Source organism: Ursus americanus, chromosome 21 (genome assembly GCF_024610735.1).
Source record: "Ursus americanus isolate L20-20 chromosome 21, mUrsAme1.1.p, whole genome shotgun sequence".
NCBI classification, from domain to species: Eukaryota; Metazoa; Chordata; class Mammalia; order Carnivora; family Ursidae; genus Ursus; species Ursus americanus.
This window is the reverse complement of record NC_142147.1, coordinates 24,321,658-24,337,205: the sequence shown is the minus strand read 5'-3', so window position 1 is coordinate 24,337,205 and position 15,548 is coordinate 24,321,658. Positions and strand designations below refer to the sequence as shown.

At 42.7% G+C, this 15,548-nt stretch overlaps 1 protein-coding gene across 1 annotated transcript in view; it reads right to left on the bottom strand.

Moving 5' to 3' along the window:
* The window catches only part of WWP2 (WW domain containing E3 ubiquitin protein ligase 2), a 142,872-nt gene extending 131,769 nt beyond the window's left edge, over window positions 1–11,103 (bottom strand). Inside the window, exon 1 of the mRNA XM_087870545.1 lies at window positions 10,998–11,103. The gene's annotated coding sequence lies outside the window, so the exon portion shown is untranslated. The remainder of the gene's footprint in view (window positions 1–10,997) is intronic.
* Window positions 11,104–15,548: the final 4,445 nt, after the last annotated feature.

Below are 15,548 nucleotides of genomic sequence, written 5' to 3'. Positions count from 1 at the left end.
GCCTGCCTCTTCCTCTCCCACTCCCCCTGCTTGTGTTCCCTCTCTCGCTGGCTGTCTCTCTCTCTGTCAAATAAATAAATAAAATCTTTAAAAAAAAAAAAAAAGTTAAAGAGAATCCGCGCACCTGGCTGGCTCAGGCATTGGAGCATGCGACTCTTGATATCAGGATTGTGGGTTCAAGCCCCACATTGGGTTAAAGATTATTTGAAAATATGCTGCAACATGGATGGCACTGGAGGAGATAATGCTAAGTGAAATAAGTCAAGCAGAGAAAGACAACTATCATATGATTTCTCTCATCCATGGAACATAAGAACTAGGATGATCGGTAGGGGAAGAAAGGGATAAAGAAAAGGGGGGTAATCAGAAGGGGGAATGAAACATGAGAGACTATGGACTATGAGAAACAAACTGAGGGCCTCAGAGGGGAGGGGGGTGGGGGAATGGGATAGACCGGTGATGGGTAGTAAGGAGGGCACGTATTGCATGGTGCACTGGGTGTTATACACAACTAATGAATCATCGAACTTTACATCGGAAACCGGGGATGTACTGTATGGTGACTAACATAATATAATAAAAAAATCATTAAATAAAAAAAAAAGATTATTTGAAAATAAAATCTTTAAAAAAAATGTTAAATGGAATTACCATAAGACCCACCAATTCCATTTCTAGATATATATCCAAAAGACCTGAAAATATGTCTCTATACAAGCCTTGTACACAAATGTTCATAGCAGGGTTATTCATAACAGCCAAAAAGTGGAAACATCTCAAATGTTCATCAACCGAGAAATGGGTAAAATGTGGTATATCCATATAATAGAATATTATTTAGTCATAAAAAGGAATGAAGTACTGTTTCATACTGCAATATGGATGAACTTTGAAAACATTATGCTAAGTGAAAGAAATAAAGGAAAGCCAGGCAAAAAGGCCTAATTATTATATGATTTCATTTATATGAAATGTCTAGAACAGGTAAACCCATGTTAAGAGAATGTAGATTAGTGGTAGCCAAGGGCAAGAATGGTTAGGGAATTGGCATGACTGTTAATGGATACAAGGTTTCTTTTGAGGTGATAAAAATGTAGAATTAGTGCTGAATGATGGTTGCACAACTTTGTGAAAAGGCTCACACCACTGAATTTAACACTTCAAAATGTGAATTTTAAGGTATATGAAGTGTATCTAAAATTGTTTAAAAGCTTATAGTTAAATAAAACAGAGGTCAAAGAAAACCTCAAAACAATTTAGAGAGATAAAATACTACACCCATGAAACAACAGAATGTAATTTTAAAGGCAAGCATGCAGGAAAGTAAGCTGGCTGGTTGGCGGATTCAGAGAATAATAAACTGCTCTTAGAAAGGACAGTTCTGACAGCAGAAACAAAGCTGATAAAGTGAGCACATACACTAAAAAGTGGACCGAAAGACAAAGAAGATGGTAAATAGGTAAAAAATTACTTTCTTAAAACAGTGGATTTGTTAAAATGTCCAAAGTCCAGGGGCGCCCAGGTGGCTCAAGAGGTTGAGCATCCGACTCTTGGTTTTGGCTCAGGTCATGATCTCGGAGTCATGAGATCGAGTAAAGCCTGTGGCTCTGCGCTTAGCACAGAGTCTGCTTCAGATTCTCTCCCTCTGCCCCTCCCGCTCGTGCTCACTTTCTCTCTCTCTCTCAAATAAATAAATACATCTTCAAAATGTCCAATGTTCATCTTACAGCAAGTCCAGAAATAAAAAAGAAAAAAAAGAAAAATCATCAAAGAAATGTTACAGACTTTTCTTAAGCTGAAGGATATACAGTTCTAGACAGAAAGAACCCAAATGAGTGCCCAGAACAATGAATGAAAAAAACACCAGTCTAATGCACAATGCCATGAAATTTCAGAACATGAGAACAAAGGGTATACAAGCTTCCAGGCACATTTACAAACAAGAATCAGAATGGCATCAGACTTCTCAGCAGTAACACCGAATGCGAGAAGACAATGCAGTGCTTTCAAATTTGAGAGAAAATGATTTTTTTTTTTTATTTTTCAATCTATAATTCTACAACCAAGAAAACCATCAATCAAGTATGGTTGGAAAATCTTAGTATTTTCAGATTTGTAATGTATCAAAAAAATTCCTCCCCAAGCTGCTTTTGTCAGGAAGCTACTGAAAGATGTGTTCCAGGGGAATAAAGGAAAAAGATGGAGGATAGTGGGCATTCGCATTGGAGAGACAAAAGGAATTATAAGATTAACAATGAAAAATCCCAAGGCATTACAGTACAAGAGCCCACAGAGTAACCAGTCCAGATTAGAGAATTTACAGAAAAAGTCATCTCTAGAGGAAATAAAGAAAATGGAAGAAATAGATTACATGATGAATCCGACTGCGTAGCACTTCTAGTTCTATCACAATGTTTGGTGTGGAATTAGTGACAGGAACACAGAAAACTATGCAAATGCTAAAATCAGGAAATATGGAACTAGTAACAACAAAAGTCGTATGACAGGAAATGTAATCCATTAATACACTATGTGGCTGAGCTGTGAATCACATAACAGCATAAACAATTTAATCAAAACTTATGATGTGGGAGTAATTAGAAGATGGGGGCAGAAGTGTGTGTTTGTGGAGACTGCCCAGAAAGAGGGCTAAATCCTCATCTTTAATAGTTAAAAGACAGATAAAACTGACAGGCTAAGCAATAGCAGTATAAAAGCATCATTCAGAAATGCAGAAGTTGGGGCACTTGGCCGGCTCAGTCAGGAGGTAGAGCATGTGACTTTTGATCTCAGGATCACGAGTTCAAGCCCCATGTGGGTGTGGAGCCTACTTTAAAAGAAACTCACAAGTCAATACCAGAAGAAAACTAACAGTTGAAAGTCACTGACTCCATAGAATCAAGAACAAAAAGGCAAAGCTAGGAACTGTGTTGCATTCTCAGTCTTGTAATGCTATTTGGCTCTTTAAACTATGTGCATGTATTATTTTGGTCCTAAATAAAATTTAAATTCAGAAAAGAAAAAGGCTTCTTTTCAAATCAGGTCATAGGAGAGTGATGTCCTTATTTAATTTTAATATGAACATCCTGCCTACATTCAATTAGAGTAGTGGGTTGAATTGTGGCACCCAAAAAGGTATGTCTAAGCACTAACCCCCTGGAACCTGTGAATATGACCTTATTTGGAAACAGGGTCTTTACAGAGGCAATTAAGTTAAAGATATGAAGATAAGATCACCTTTTTTTTTATTAAGATCACCTTGAATTTAGAGTGGGCGCAGTATCCCTATAGGAGACAGAGGAGAGACGCAGACAAGGGTGGAGGCCATGTGAAGACTGAGCAGAGATGGGAGTCCTACAATTCCAAGCCAACAAATGCCTGGAGCCACTAAAAGAGGCAAAGAAAGAATCCCCCACCATCCCACCCCCCTCCCCACTCCCCCCTCACCCCCTGCCCATCACCATCAACCCCAGCCTAGAGGGATCAGACCCTGTTAATACTGACACCTTGATTTCGGATTTTTGTCCTCCAGAACATTGTTTTAAACCATCTGTAGTAAGGTGTTAAACAGATGAGGAATAGGAAACTAACAAAATTAGCAACAAAGGCTTTAGAAGAGGTAGATTTCAAATGACATCAAGCTGAAAGTCGAAGTCCTCTTCCTACAACACATCCTTTGGAGGCCCAACTCCCACGCCAACAGTAACTTCCAGAAAGAAAGAAGCCCTGCAGTCACAGGGGGTGTGGTCTTGCTCAATTTGTGTTTCTCAGTTGTGATTCCAGATACAAAAGAGAATTCTAGGGGCACCTGAGTGGCTCAGTCAGTTAAGCATCTGCCTTTGGCTCAGGTCATGATCCCAGGGTCCTGGGATCAAGCCCCACTCTCCCTCTGCCTGCCGCTCCCCTTGCTTGTCCTCTCCCTATCTCTCTGTCAAATAAATAAATAAAATCTTTTTTAAAAATTTATTTAAAAAAAAGAGAATCCTAAACATATCATTATGCTTTATATTTCATTATTTTTTAAAAAACGAGTATTTTTCATGCTCTGTTTCAAAACAATTTTTTTTAAGATTTTATTTATTTATTTGACAGAGATAGAGACAGCCAGCGAGAGAGGGAACACAAGCAGGGGGAGTGGGAGAAGAAGAAGCAGGCTCCCAGCGGAGGAGCCTGATGTGGGGCTCGATCCCATAACGCCGGGATCACGCCCTGAGCCGAAGGCAGACGCTTAACCGCTGTGCCACCCAGGCGCCCCTCAAAACAATTTTTTGATGCCACTAACGACACAATAATCAATTTGCTTTAGAGAATCCAAGACTGGGGTATCTATTTTAATGAAAAGTTAAAGGATGAAGAGAGGAGCACTATGGTAGGAGAGCAGCAGGCAGCCTATCTCTCTCTCATCTTCCCACGAAACCTTCATAATCTTCCTCCTCCTTCCCCCCTCTCTTTCTTTCTCAATTTTGCTAGGCCCCTGCTCCCCGGCAATTTCTTCCTTTTCCCTCCAGTGACATGGGCATGCCCCAGCCCTGCCTGGGGACCACTGTAGACCTCACAACCAAAAAGGCAGCTGGCCTCCGGCTCAGAGTTAGACTGTGGTACAAAAGAGCTAGCTGCTTGCGGTATTTGTCGGCTCCCTGAAGATAACAAATAACCCCCTTCCACCTTTCATTTTATTTTTTTTTAAAGATTTTATCTATTTATTTGACAGAGAGAGACAGCCAGCGAGAGAGGTAACACAAGCAGGGGGAGTGGGAGAGGAAGAAGCAGGCTCCCAGCGGAAGAGCCTGATGTGGGGCTCGAACCCAGAACACTGGGATCACGCCCTGAGCCGAAGGCAGACGCCCAACCACTGCACTACCCAGTGCCCCAACCACCTTTCATTTTAAATAAGAAACTCTAAATAAATAAATAGGTAGGGGCGCCTGGCTGGCTCAGTCAGTGGAGCACATGACTCTTGATCTCAGGGTTGGAAGTTCAAACCCCACGTTGGGTGTAGAGATTTAAGCTCTTAAAAAAAATAAAGATGATAGATAGATAGATAGATAGATAGATAGATAGATAGATAGATAGATAGATAGATAGAGATAGATAGATAAAAAGCCAGCTTTCTTTGTCTAGAATCCACAGACCGTTAAAAGACAAGAAAGTGTCAGCCAGGGTAGTAATTTCTGAGTTCTTCTCATTAGCAAAATTAAACAAGTCGAGGGTCTGCCAACTGGTTCAGAGTTTCCAGAGACATCCAGAAAGACCACAGAGATCTATCACAGTCCTTTTTGGTTAAAATACTTGAAATACCTGAGATCAAAAAAGCAGAGAGAATACTTTTCAGTGTTTTGGCCTGGGAACAACAGAGGAATACTAGGTGGGATCCTGGCAGCAGAAGACGAAGGACAGTGGCTGCTGTCACCGGCACTAAAATCTTGATCTCCACAGAACACAGAGGGTACATTCAAAACAGGACTGGTTGACTCTTTATTTTTATTATTGTTGAAATATAATTCACATACCATAAATTTACCCTTTTAAAGCATTCAATTCAGTGAGTTTTAGTATATTCACAGAGTAGTGCAACCACCACCACTATCTAATTCCATAACATTTTCATGACTCCAAAAGAAACTCCATACCCATGAGCAGTAATCCTTCCTTCCTCCCTGCACCCCAGCCTCTAGCAACCACTAATCTACTTTGTGACTCTATGGATCTGTCTATGCTGGACATTTCAAACCCATGGCATCATACAGTATGTGGATATATAGCATTTTGTTTACCCAGGCATCGGCTGATGGACAACTCAATATCTGGGTTGATTCTTGAAGCCAGGGGACTATAATGGTCAACGGCACCTTCTCCAAGAAGGCCACCAGCCTTCTGACTGTGCCTCTTCCAGACCCTTTTACTCCACTCTGCCCAGTCCGGAGCCACGGTCAGTCTTTCAATAATGCTTATAGACCCCACTCTGTGCCCAGCCCTGGAAATAGAAAGGTGAATGTCAGGGGGTCCTTTCCCTCTTGGACCTCAGATCTCTCGCTCTGAGAGACCACCGTTACAGAAATCTTCAAAGATCTTTTGGCGCAAGAAAGCAACCACACACTGGATTTAGCAAGGGACAGTTCTTACAACACCTAAAGCACCTGATCCTTTTTCTCACCCAACTTCAACAAGAACCTTTCAGACCAATCTTTTAGAGGCAAATAGGTCTGACCAGTCACTAGTCTTTGAGTGACAGTGGACAAGTGACTTACCCTCTCTAAATCTCCACTCTTCATCTGTGAAATGAACCTAAGGTTATTGTTTACCTTGTAAGACTACTGTAGGGATTAAATGAGCTCAATCAAGTAAAGCAGCCAGCACACAGTAAGTGCTCGAGTATGAACTAAAATACAAGCTAAAATAGCTCTTCTTGACGCTAAAAGTCTAGGCTCTGCGATTCCTCAAATTCTTGACCCAGCTTTGCGTCAAGAAACCACTAAACAGGGGCGCCTGGGTGGCACAGTCGTTAAGCGTCTGCCTTCGGCTCAGGGCATGATCCCGGCGTTCTGGGATCGAGCCCCACGTCAGGCTCCTCCACTGGGAGCCTGCTTCTTCCTCTCCCACTCCCCCTGCTTGTGTTCCCTCTCTCGCTGGCTGTCTCTGTCAAATAAATAAATAAAATCTTAAAAAAAAAAAAAGAAAGAAACCACTAAACACTAATCTCAACATGAAATGACCTGTGTAGCACATGAGCCAAAGAAGAGCAAAAACTACTCACCCACACCAAGATTTTAATTTTAATTAGCCAGTTGTAGAAATGGGCAGAGCTTCTTGTAATTATAGATACACACTCTACATTCACTCCTTAAAAATGTGGAAGAAAAGGGTCTGTTCAAAAATTCCTCCTTTCCGGGGCACCTGGGTGGCTCAGCCGTTAAGCGTCTGCCTTCGGCTCAGGGCGTGATCCCGGCATTCTAGGATCGAGCCCCACATCAGGCTCCTCCACTGGGAGCCTGCTTCTTCCTCTCCCACTCCCCCTGCTTGTGTTCCCTCTCTCGCTGGCTGTCTCTGTCAAATAAATAAATAAAATCTTAAAAAAAAAAAAATTCCTCCTTTCCTTCATACTCTCATGCTTTTCCAGTTCTTTCCAACACAAATTCTTGGCCTCTTTTCTCTGGCCAGCACTGAGTTACCTTCCATTTTCCAAAGGCCCATATTGAAAAACAATCAAACAGAACTAAACTTTGACAAATGACATCCATACAAAGGCCAAGCACATAAAAAGAGAGAGGGAGGGACAGGGAAGGTCATATCTTTGGAAGCACAGGGGAATTATAGGCTAATAATAAAAGAGAATGGAAAGCAGATCACACAACAAAACAGGAAGCAAAAGGCATGGGTGACACAGAGGAAGGGGACCTGCCCTAGGTCAGGACTGCCAAGCCTTAGTATTTGGTATTTTCCTAGAAGTAGTTATTAACACTTGACTTAAATCACTGACTGTTTGTTTACAAGCTTGTGGGGAGGAGCAGAGAACTGCAACTTTCGAAAAAAGATTCAGTTGGTTCATTTTAAGGGAAACGAGATCTTCCCTTTTGCTCCTACCTCTCAGAAATTCCAGAATCTTTAACAGCCCACGGTGACTCAAAATCACTCAAAAGCAGCTCACTGATTTGATTCCAATGGGAGTTTATGTTCATGTATCCACTGCCACATAGCTCACTAATGGAAGCATGAGCTCTGGACTCAATGGCCAACATTCAACTCCTACCTCTTCCATGTCAGAACTACATGACCTCACACCCGTCACTTCGCCTCAGTGAGGTTTTGTTTATTTTAAATCTGTAAACAATATGCATTCAATACATGTCAGGTAAAACCAATATTTAAACATTAAAAACTCATTATCCATCCTTCTAGGCTGTGTCTTCCCCATGGTTCTTGGAGGTCTCTAAACTCAATTCCCTGCTTCTAGCCTTGCTCCTCTATATTCTTTCTCCACAGAGCAACCAGAGTGAACCTGTTAAAATGCAGGGTGGGTGTGTCCACTCCACTGCTTAAAACTCTCCAATGACCCCAACTCACTCTGACTAAAAACCATCATCCTTACAATAGGCTGCAAGACCCTCCATGACCTGCCCATCTCTCCCCTTGCCCCCAACACTTCTTTGACCTCATCCTACTAATCGCCTTTGCTCACACCCCTCCTGCTACCTTAGCCTCCTAGCTGGCCCACAAACCTGCCAGGGGTGCTCCTTCTTAGGGCTACTGAACTTGCTGTCCACTCCGCCTGGACCACAATGTCCCCACTCACACGGGTCCTCCCCTCACCTCCTTCAGATCATTACTCAACAGTCACCTTCCCAGGAAGGCATCTTTAAAGACTCTATGCAAAATTGCAGCCCCAGCCAACACTCCACATTCTGCTTCCCTCCTTTATTGCAATAAAATATGCACTTCACTTGGTCATTTTATTATTCCTTTCCACTAAAATTTAAGATCCACAAGGGCAGGGGGTTTTGCTTTGTTTGTGTACTATATTCCCAGTGTTTAGAATAGCACTGTCCAATGTAAGCTTTAATTTTCTAGGAAACTTATTTTTTTTTAAGATTTTATTTATTCATTTGACACATAGAGACAGCCAGCGAGAGAGGGAACACAAGCAGGGGGAGTGGGAGAGGAAGAAGCAGGCTCCCAGCGGAGGAGCCCGATGTGGGGCTCGATCCCAGAATGCTGGGATCACGCCCTGAGCCGAAGGCAGACGCTTAACGACTGTGCCATCCAGGCACCCCTAGGAAACATATTTTAAAAAGTAAAAAGCAGCAGGTGAAATTATATTGCATTTAACCCAATAAACTTAAAATGTTACAATGTATAGTATATGTTGGTATTATATTAATAGTCTGCTTCTTATAACATTTTAAAAAATCAATGACATATTTTATCTTTTTTTTTTTTTTTTCAAACTGACTCTTCAAACTCTGGTGTGTATCTTGTACTCCACAGCATATCTCCAGTACTCAACCACACTGGACAGTGCAACTCTAGAGTAGTAGGCACTTACATATTCACTGAATGAAAGAATGTTCTCCCAGGAAGAGGCAACTATGGTATAGTACAGAGTTTTTTAAACTTTAGTTGCATTCCATATTCACGATTTTTAGGATGATATATATACCATTTTTTCCTTAAAATGTCATACTTTTTATACTTGAAAAAATGCTTTAAATTAAAGCTTTATATTCCTTCTATAAACGGAAGAGAATGGGTCTATGGCTACAAGGCCTGGGCTTAAGTCCCCACTCAATCATTCACAAGCTCTGGAATCTAAAACAAGAACTTCACTAAGCCTGTTTCCTCATCTGTGGAATTAAGGACAACCCTGACCTTCGCAGGATCATGGTCACAAGCTGTTGGTAAAAGCTCTTTGTAATCAGGGAAGTCATCATTAAGTAAAAGCGACTAAGAAGCCAACCCATGCCTTTTTCCCATGCCCATCGTTTTCATATGGACCAATAACACAGAAAACGGTCTGACAAGAGAAGAGCTAGGTCTTGGGTTCAAATCCCTTGTCCTCCACTTACAGCTGTGTGACGTTTAGAAAATTAGTTATTCACCATTTACCAAGTGCCCACAACATGACAGCCACTAGGACAGCAGCCAAATACAATATGCCCTTGAAGGATGTGCAGTCTAGGAGGAAGAAAGAGACCAGTAAACAAGAAAGCAATAAACTGTTACAGAAAAAAAAAAACACAAAAAACAAAAAAAACAAACAAGTTGCTCTCCCTTAGGTCTGTTCGTTTGTTGTGAAACGTGAATAATACCTTCCCAACCTAACTCAAAGGCCGCTACAGAAAATAATTTTTAAATGTTTGCCAAATACTCCAAAAACTTTAACTCATAATATGTCAACAAAGTCGGTTTTTTTCCTACTTGTAATCCAAAACGACTCTGGCCCCTGTGAATGTCCACTCCAGTTATACTACATCCATGAAATACATTTCACTTCTGCAAATTTTAGTAAACATGAAGAAAAAGAGGTTAAGCAGCTTTTACACAGGTATTTATTATCAAAATCATGATTCAGGTCACAATGCTAAGAACACAACAGAGACCTCTCAGCCACCCTACCTAGTCACAGTTTGTCAAGATAAGCGGTCACATGATAGGGGAAACTGAATAATTTAAACCGAAGAAAGAACAAAAGTCATAAAGCAGTACAGACACTCTGTCCAAGATTTCTGCAGTCACTGTTGCTGAGGTAATGCTGGGCTAGGTCGTGGTCAACAGTTTAGGCTAAAAGCCATTTTATGGCCAGAGCAAAGTGCCCACACTCTTTTTTTAAGCCTCGAATTTGACGATCTGGGAAAAACCTCAAAGAAAGATGATCCGAAGGGCTAGGTTCCCAAGAAGTGGAACCCTACCCAACCAGGACTAAGTGGGTGTGACGGAAGCAAAATGATTAAGATTCTGTGATCCTTCCTTAAGTTTAAAAACTGAATGGGACCGAAATCAAAGTCTCGGGTAACAATCATTTCCAAAGAGGAAGGAAGGAAGAGACTCTCAGCTGGGATTCACACATCTTCTTCCTGATTTCTCCTTTCCCTCCATTTCATATTCTCAGGCGCCCCCTTCCAGCTCAGTCCCAAGTCGCCCCTTCCTCCAGTCCCGATCCCTCCACAAAGGTCACGCCTCTTCATCCCTGGCACCTAAGCTCCTTTCCCTCTTCCGGCAGGACTCGCTTGCCGCCGCACCCCTGTCTGCCTCCGCGCCCACCTCCAAGCACCCCCGCGCGCGGCCCGCCGCACGCCCACCCCGCTCGGGCGGGAGCCGGGACACCCCTCCTCGGAGGCCGGAACCGCCGCGCCAGGCCCCTCCCACAGGAAGCCGCCGCCCCCCGGCGCCCGGGCCGCACCGCCACAGCCAACCCCGCGCCGCCCGCCGCCCCCCGCCTGCCCCGCGCCCCTGGCCCGCCCGCCCGCCGCACCCCCCGCGCCCATCGCTCCGGCGCTCGCTACCTGCCGCGGCCACAGAAGCGGCGCCCAACTCTGCTCCCACTTCCGCCTTCCACCGCCCGCACTCGGGCCGGGTCACGTGACCGCCCGCGGTCACCTGACCCGGAAGAGGCTGGCCGGACCCGCAGGTATGGGCAACCTAGGCCTGGTTTGGGCACCTTTAACCGCCAGACAGCTTTTTGTCCTTTGTATATTTCAAAGTGGAAGGGTTTTCCACTCACCAGATGGTCCCGGAGCAAGCAAGTAAGTTGAAGGCCCACTGTCTGCCAGGCGCTTCATTCCCTCCGGTCAATCCCGGAGGCGGGTCTATCATTAGCCCCATTTTACAGGTGAGAGGAGGCCAATCAAATCAACAAATATTTATAGAGCTACTTAGGGTCACCCAGTAAATACGAACGCCTAAATTTGAATTTCAGATACTCAACTTTGCAGTATGTAGATGTGCTCCAAATACTGCATGAGAGTATCGTACTATATATACATACTCTCATGCTATATCTATTTATATATCTCCAGAAAAAAGTATTTGTTGTTTAGCTAAAAATTCTGTATTTTTACTTGCTGTATCCGGCAACCCTATGCCTAATAGATACCAGGCACCATTCTAGACTCTAGAAACACAAAAGTAGCCTTTATGGAGCATCTGTTTTTGTGACATAAAGCTAAGATAGGAAACCTTCAAAACCCCTGGTTGGGTCCATAAAATGCCCCACCGCACCAAACTAACCCCCGTTCCCTTAATCTACAAAACAGATAGAATTTTATTAATTATAAGGAACATTTTAAATCAACATTCTGCACGAGTAGTAGGACCTTCAGCTTTGACAAGTTGAATGAAGACTCAATTTTTTCACTCTTAATCACCATTAACTAAAATTAATACTAATCACTTAATTAGCCTTAAGCACTGCGAATTAATTGTTGTTATTTTTGGGTTTTCGAATTTAGATGGATCCTATTATGAATGCAAATTAAATTGGTCGAGCACTTTGTTTCTACTTTTCCCATTCCCATTCCGAATTCAGGAGATGGTATTTCATGGAGATACAGTCCTCTCAATACCTTAAACACTACATTAATTCCATTTATAAAACTATTAAAACTTCTCTAGTTCGACTGAAGTTTTACTTATTCCAGAAGAATTAGGAAAGGATTCCTTGAGTTGGTGGCGTTTGAGTAGACATTTACCAAAAGAAAGAAGGGACTAGGCAGGGATGCCTGGGTGGCTCAATTAATCGTCTGCCTTCACCTCAGGTCACAATCCCAGGATCCTGGAATGAGCCCCACACGGAGCCCCACATTGGGCTTCCTTCACTGCGGGGAACCTGCTTCTCTCTCTCTCTCTCCCTCTGCCTGCCACTCCCCCTGCTTGTGCGCGCTCTCTCTCTCTCTCTGTCAAATAAATAAAATCTTTAAAAAAAGAAAAGAAATGACTAAGCAGGGGCGCCTGGGTGGCACAGCGGTTAAGCGTCTGCCTTCGGCTCAGGGCTTGATCCCGGCATTACGGGATCGAGCCCCACATCAGGCTCCTCCACTATGAGCCTGCTTCTTCCTCTCCCACTCCTCCTGACTGTGTTCCCTCTCTCTCTGGCTGTCTCTATCTCTGTCAAATAAATAAATAAAATCTTTAAAAAAAAAAAAGAAAGAAAGAAATGACTAAGCAACCATGCTCACAATTGTGCATTAAAGAAGTAAAACCTAAAGTATATATGGTCACCTGTGAGGTTCTACAATGTGATCCCTCCCCACACTTCATCTCCAGTTACTCTTTTTGGACTTGATTTTCCCTTTGCCTGGAAAGCTCTTTCCCAGAGTCAGATGGCTGAGTCCCTCATCTTTCATCAGATGTTTGCTCAACTATCACACTAAAGCCTTTCCTGATCAGCCTACTTAACCATACAGCCCATCTCTTACTTCCCCTCCTACCGCACCCTATTCCTGCTTTATTTTTTTCCTCCATATTTCCTCCATACTTCTATCTGACTTATATATGAATGTATGCATGTGTGTGCATGTAATCTGTTTCCCACTACAAGAATTATGAGGACAGGAGCCATATCCCTAAAAGCATATTCCTAAAGCAGTGCCTGGCTAACAGGAGGTCTCTCTTTTTTTTTTTTTTTTAAAGATTTTATTTATTCGAGAGAGAGAGAGCACGCACGCAGAAGCAGGGAAAGAGGGAGAAACAGATTCCCCACTGAGCAGGGACACCCCCCCCCCAAGCGAGGCTCCATCCTAGGACCCTGAAATCATGACCTGAGCCATAGGCAGATGCTTAACCAACTGAGGCACCCAGGCACCCCAACCTTTCTCTTTCATAAAGGGCTTCACATATAAAAGTTGACATTATCTCCAAATGAGTTACACATTGAATCCTTCTACGTATGTTTCAAAGTGTTAATTTAATGCAAAGTGTTTAAAGTGATCATAATTTTTGTAATAGTGTGTTAGATTTCTTTACCTTTTGAAAAATCATAAACTTTGAAAAATGGAAGTGTTTCAGGGCTCAATTCCCCTATGAGAGATCCTGTCCCCAGATATCCTCAGGTACCACACATACTACCTTCAATTTCCTGAACACCACTTGGACTTTCACACCTCAGTGCCTCTGCCCTACTTGTCTTTCAAGATCTGGCTCCAAAGTCACAAACCCTGAAGGCACCCCTAGACACTACACTAAATATCATTTTGTTATGGTTTGGTATATATATATATATATATATATATATATATATATATATATATATATATATATATGGTTTGATACACACACACACACACACACACCCCACTCATGGTGGTATAAACTAGCTCCCAATACATATTTGTGGAATAAATTAGATTCCTTCTAAAGCTTTAGGGGACTTGGAGACTAATGTTACAAGGAAAGAAAAAAGCAATTAAAATACTATTAAAAAATAACAAAGATACAAGGTATCAAGAGACCTTTGTATTAATAAATATTCTCAGTGTTCACTGGAAAATGAATGGCTCAAAGCCTGTTGATTCCCCTCAATCTGTGGTTCTCAAGTGTGTCCTCAGGTTAGCAGCATCAGCATCGCATAAAACTTATTAGAAATGCAAATTCTCAGACACTGCCCACATCTACAAATCAGAATCTGAGGATGAGGCCTAGCCATCCATTTTTGGTTTTGTTCTTTTTTTAAGATTTTATTTTCAGGGACCCCTGGGTGGCTCAGTAGGATAAACGTCTGCCTTTGGCTCAGGTCATGATCCGAGGGTCCTGGGATCGAGCCCCATGCCGGGCTCCTTGCTCAGCAGGGAGCCTGCTTCTCCCTCTGCCTGCTGCCCCCCCTGCTTGTGCTTGCTCTCTCTCTCTCTCTGACAAGTAAATAATAAAAAAAAATAACAAAATCTTAAAATTTTTGAGTAACCCTCTATACCCAATGTGGGGCTCAAACTTAGGACCCCATGATGAAGAGTTGCATGCTCCACAGACTGAGTCAGCCAGGCACCCCTACCCATCTGTTTTTACAAGCTCTCCAGGTGATTCTGATGCACACTCAAGTTTGAGAACCACTGATCTAGATCATTCTTCATCCTAGGGTTTACAGAATTATTACTGCCAACTTTACTAAACCTCTTCTATTATGGAGTCCAGTTTCCACATCCTCCCTCCCTTTTTAGGCAACAGGAGCAATCAGTTAAAGGAGCAAAGAAAAGAATACTAGTGTTGAGTGAATTATATCTTCTAGGCAGTAAGGGGAATAAATGTAGAGTGGTCACAGGCACCCCAAATATTTCAGAAGTGGCATCAAGGGGAGTACCGGTTAAAAAAGAAAGTGCGGGGGTGGGGGGCACCTGGGTGGCTCAGTCAGTTAAGTGGTCCAGCTTTTGGTTTCTGCTCAGGTCGTGATCTCGAGGTCATGAGATTGAGCCTGGTGTAGGGCTCTTCAATCAGTGGGGAGTCTGTTTGGGACTCTCTCTGTACCTCTTCCTCTGCCCCTCACCCTCACTCGTGCTTTCTCTCTCTCTCAAGTAAATAAAATCTTTTTTGAAAAACTGAACGTGGGAATTAAGATGACTCAGATTCGTACCTTGAGTGCCTTCGTTGGAAACGACAACAGTAAAAAATAAGAACTCTAATGAGTGAAAAAAGTTTAAGCAGGTTAAAAGATAATTACATCAACTTTAACCTTCCTCCTGAGTGAAGATTTCTAAAATTTTTATTTATTATTTATTTTTAAAGATTTTATTTATTTATTTGACAGAGCACAGGGAGTGGGAGAAGCAGGCTCCCCGCTGAGCAGGGAGCCAGACTCAGGGCTTGATCCTACGACACTGGGATCACGACCTGAGCCAAAGGCAAACGCTTTACTGGCTGAGCCACACAGGTGCCCTAAGATGTCTAAAATTTTTAGATGGATGTTTCCAGAAGGCTAGATTGGGGAATAAATAGGAATCGGACCTAAAGATTTGGGAGGCATTGCTATAATGTAATAATTGAAGCCTTGAGGATAGATCGTATTCGTAAAGGAAAGAACTTAGAAGGACAAAGGGGCCAAGACAGTTCCGCGGAGGGTGCCCTGTGTG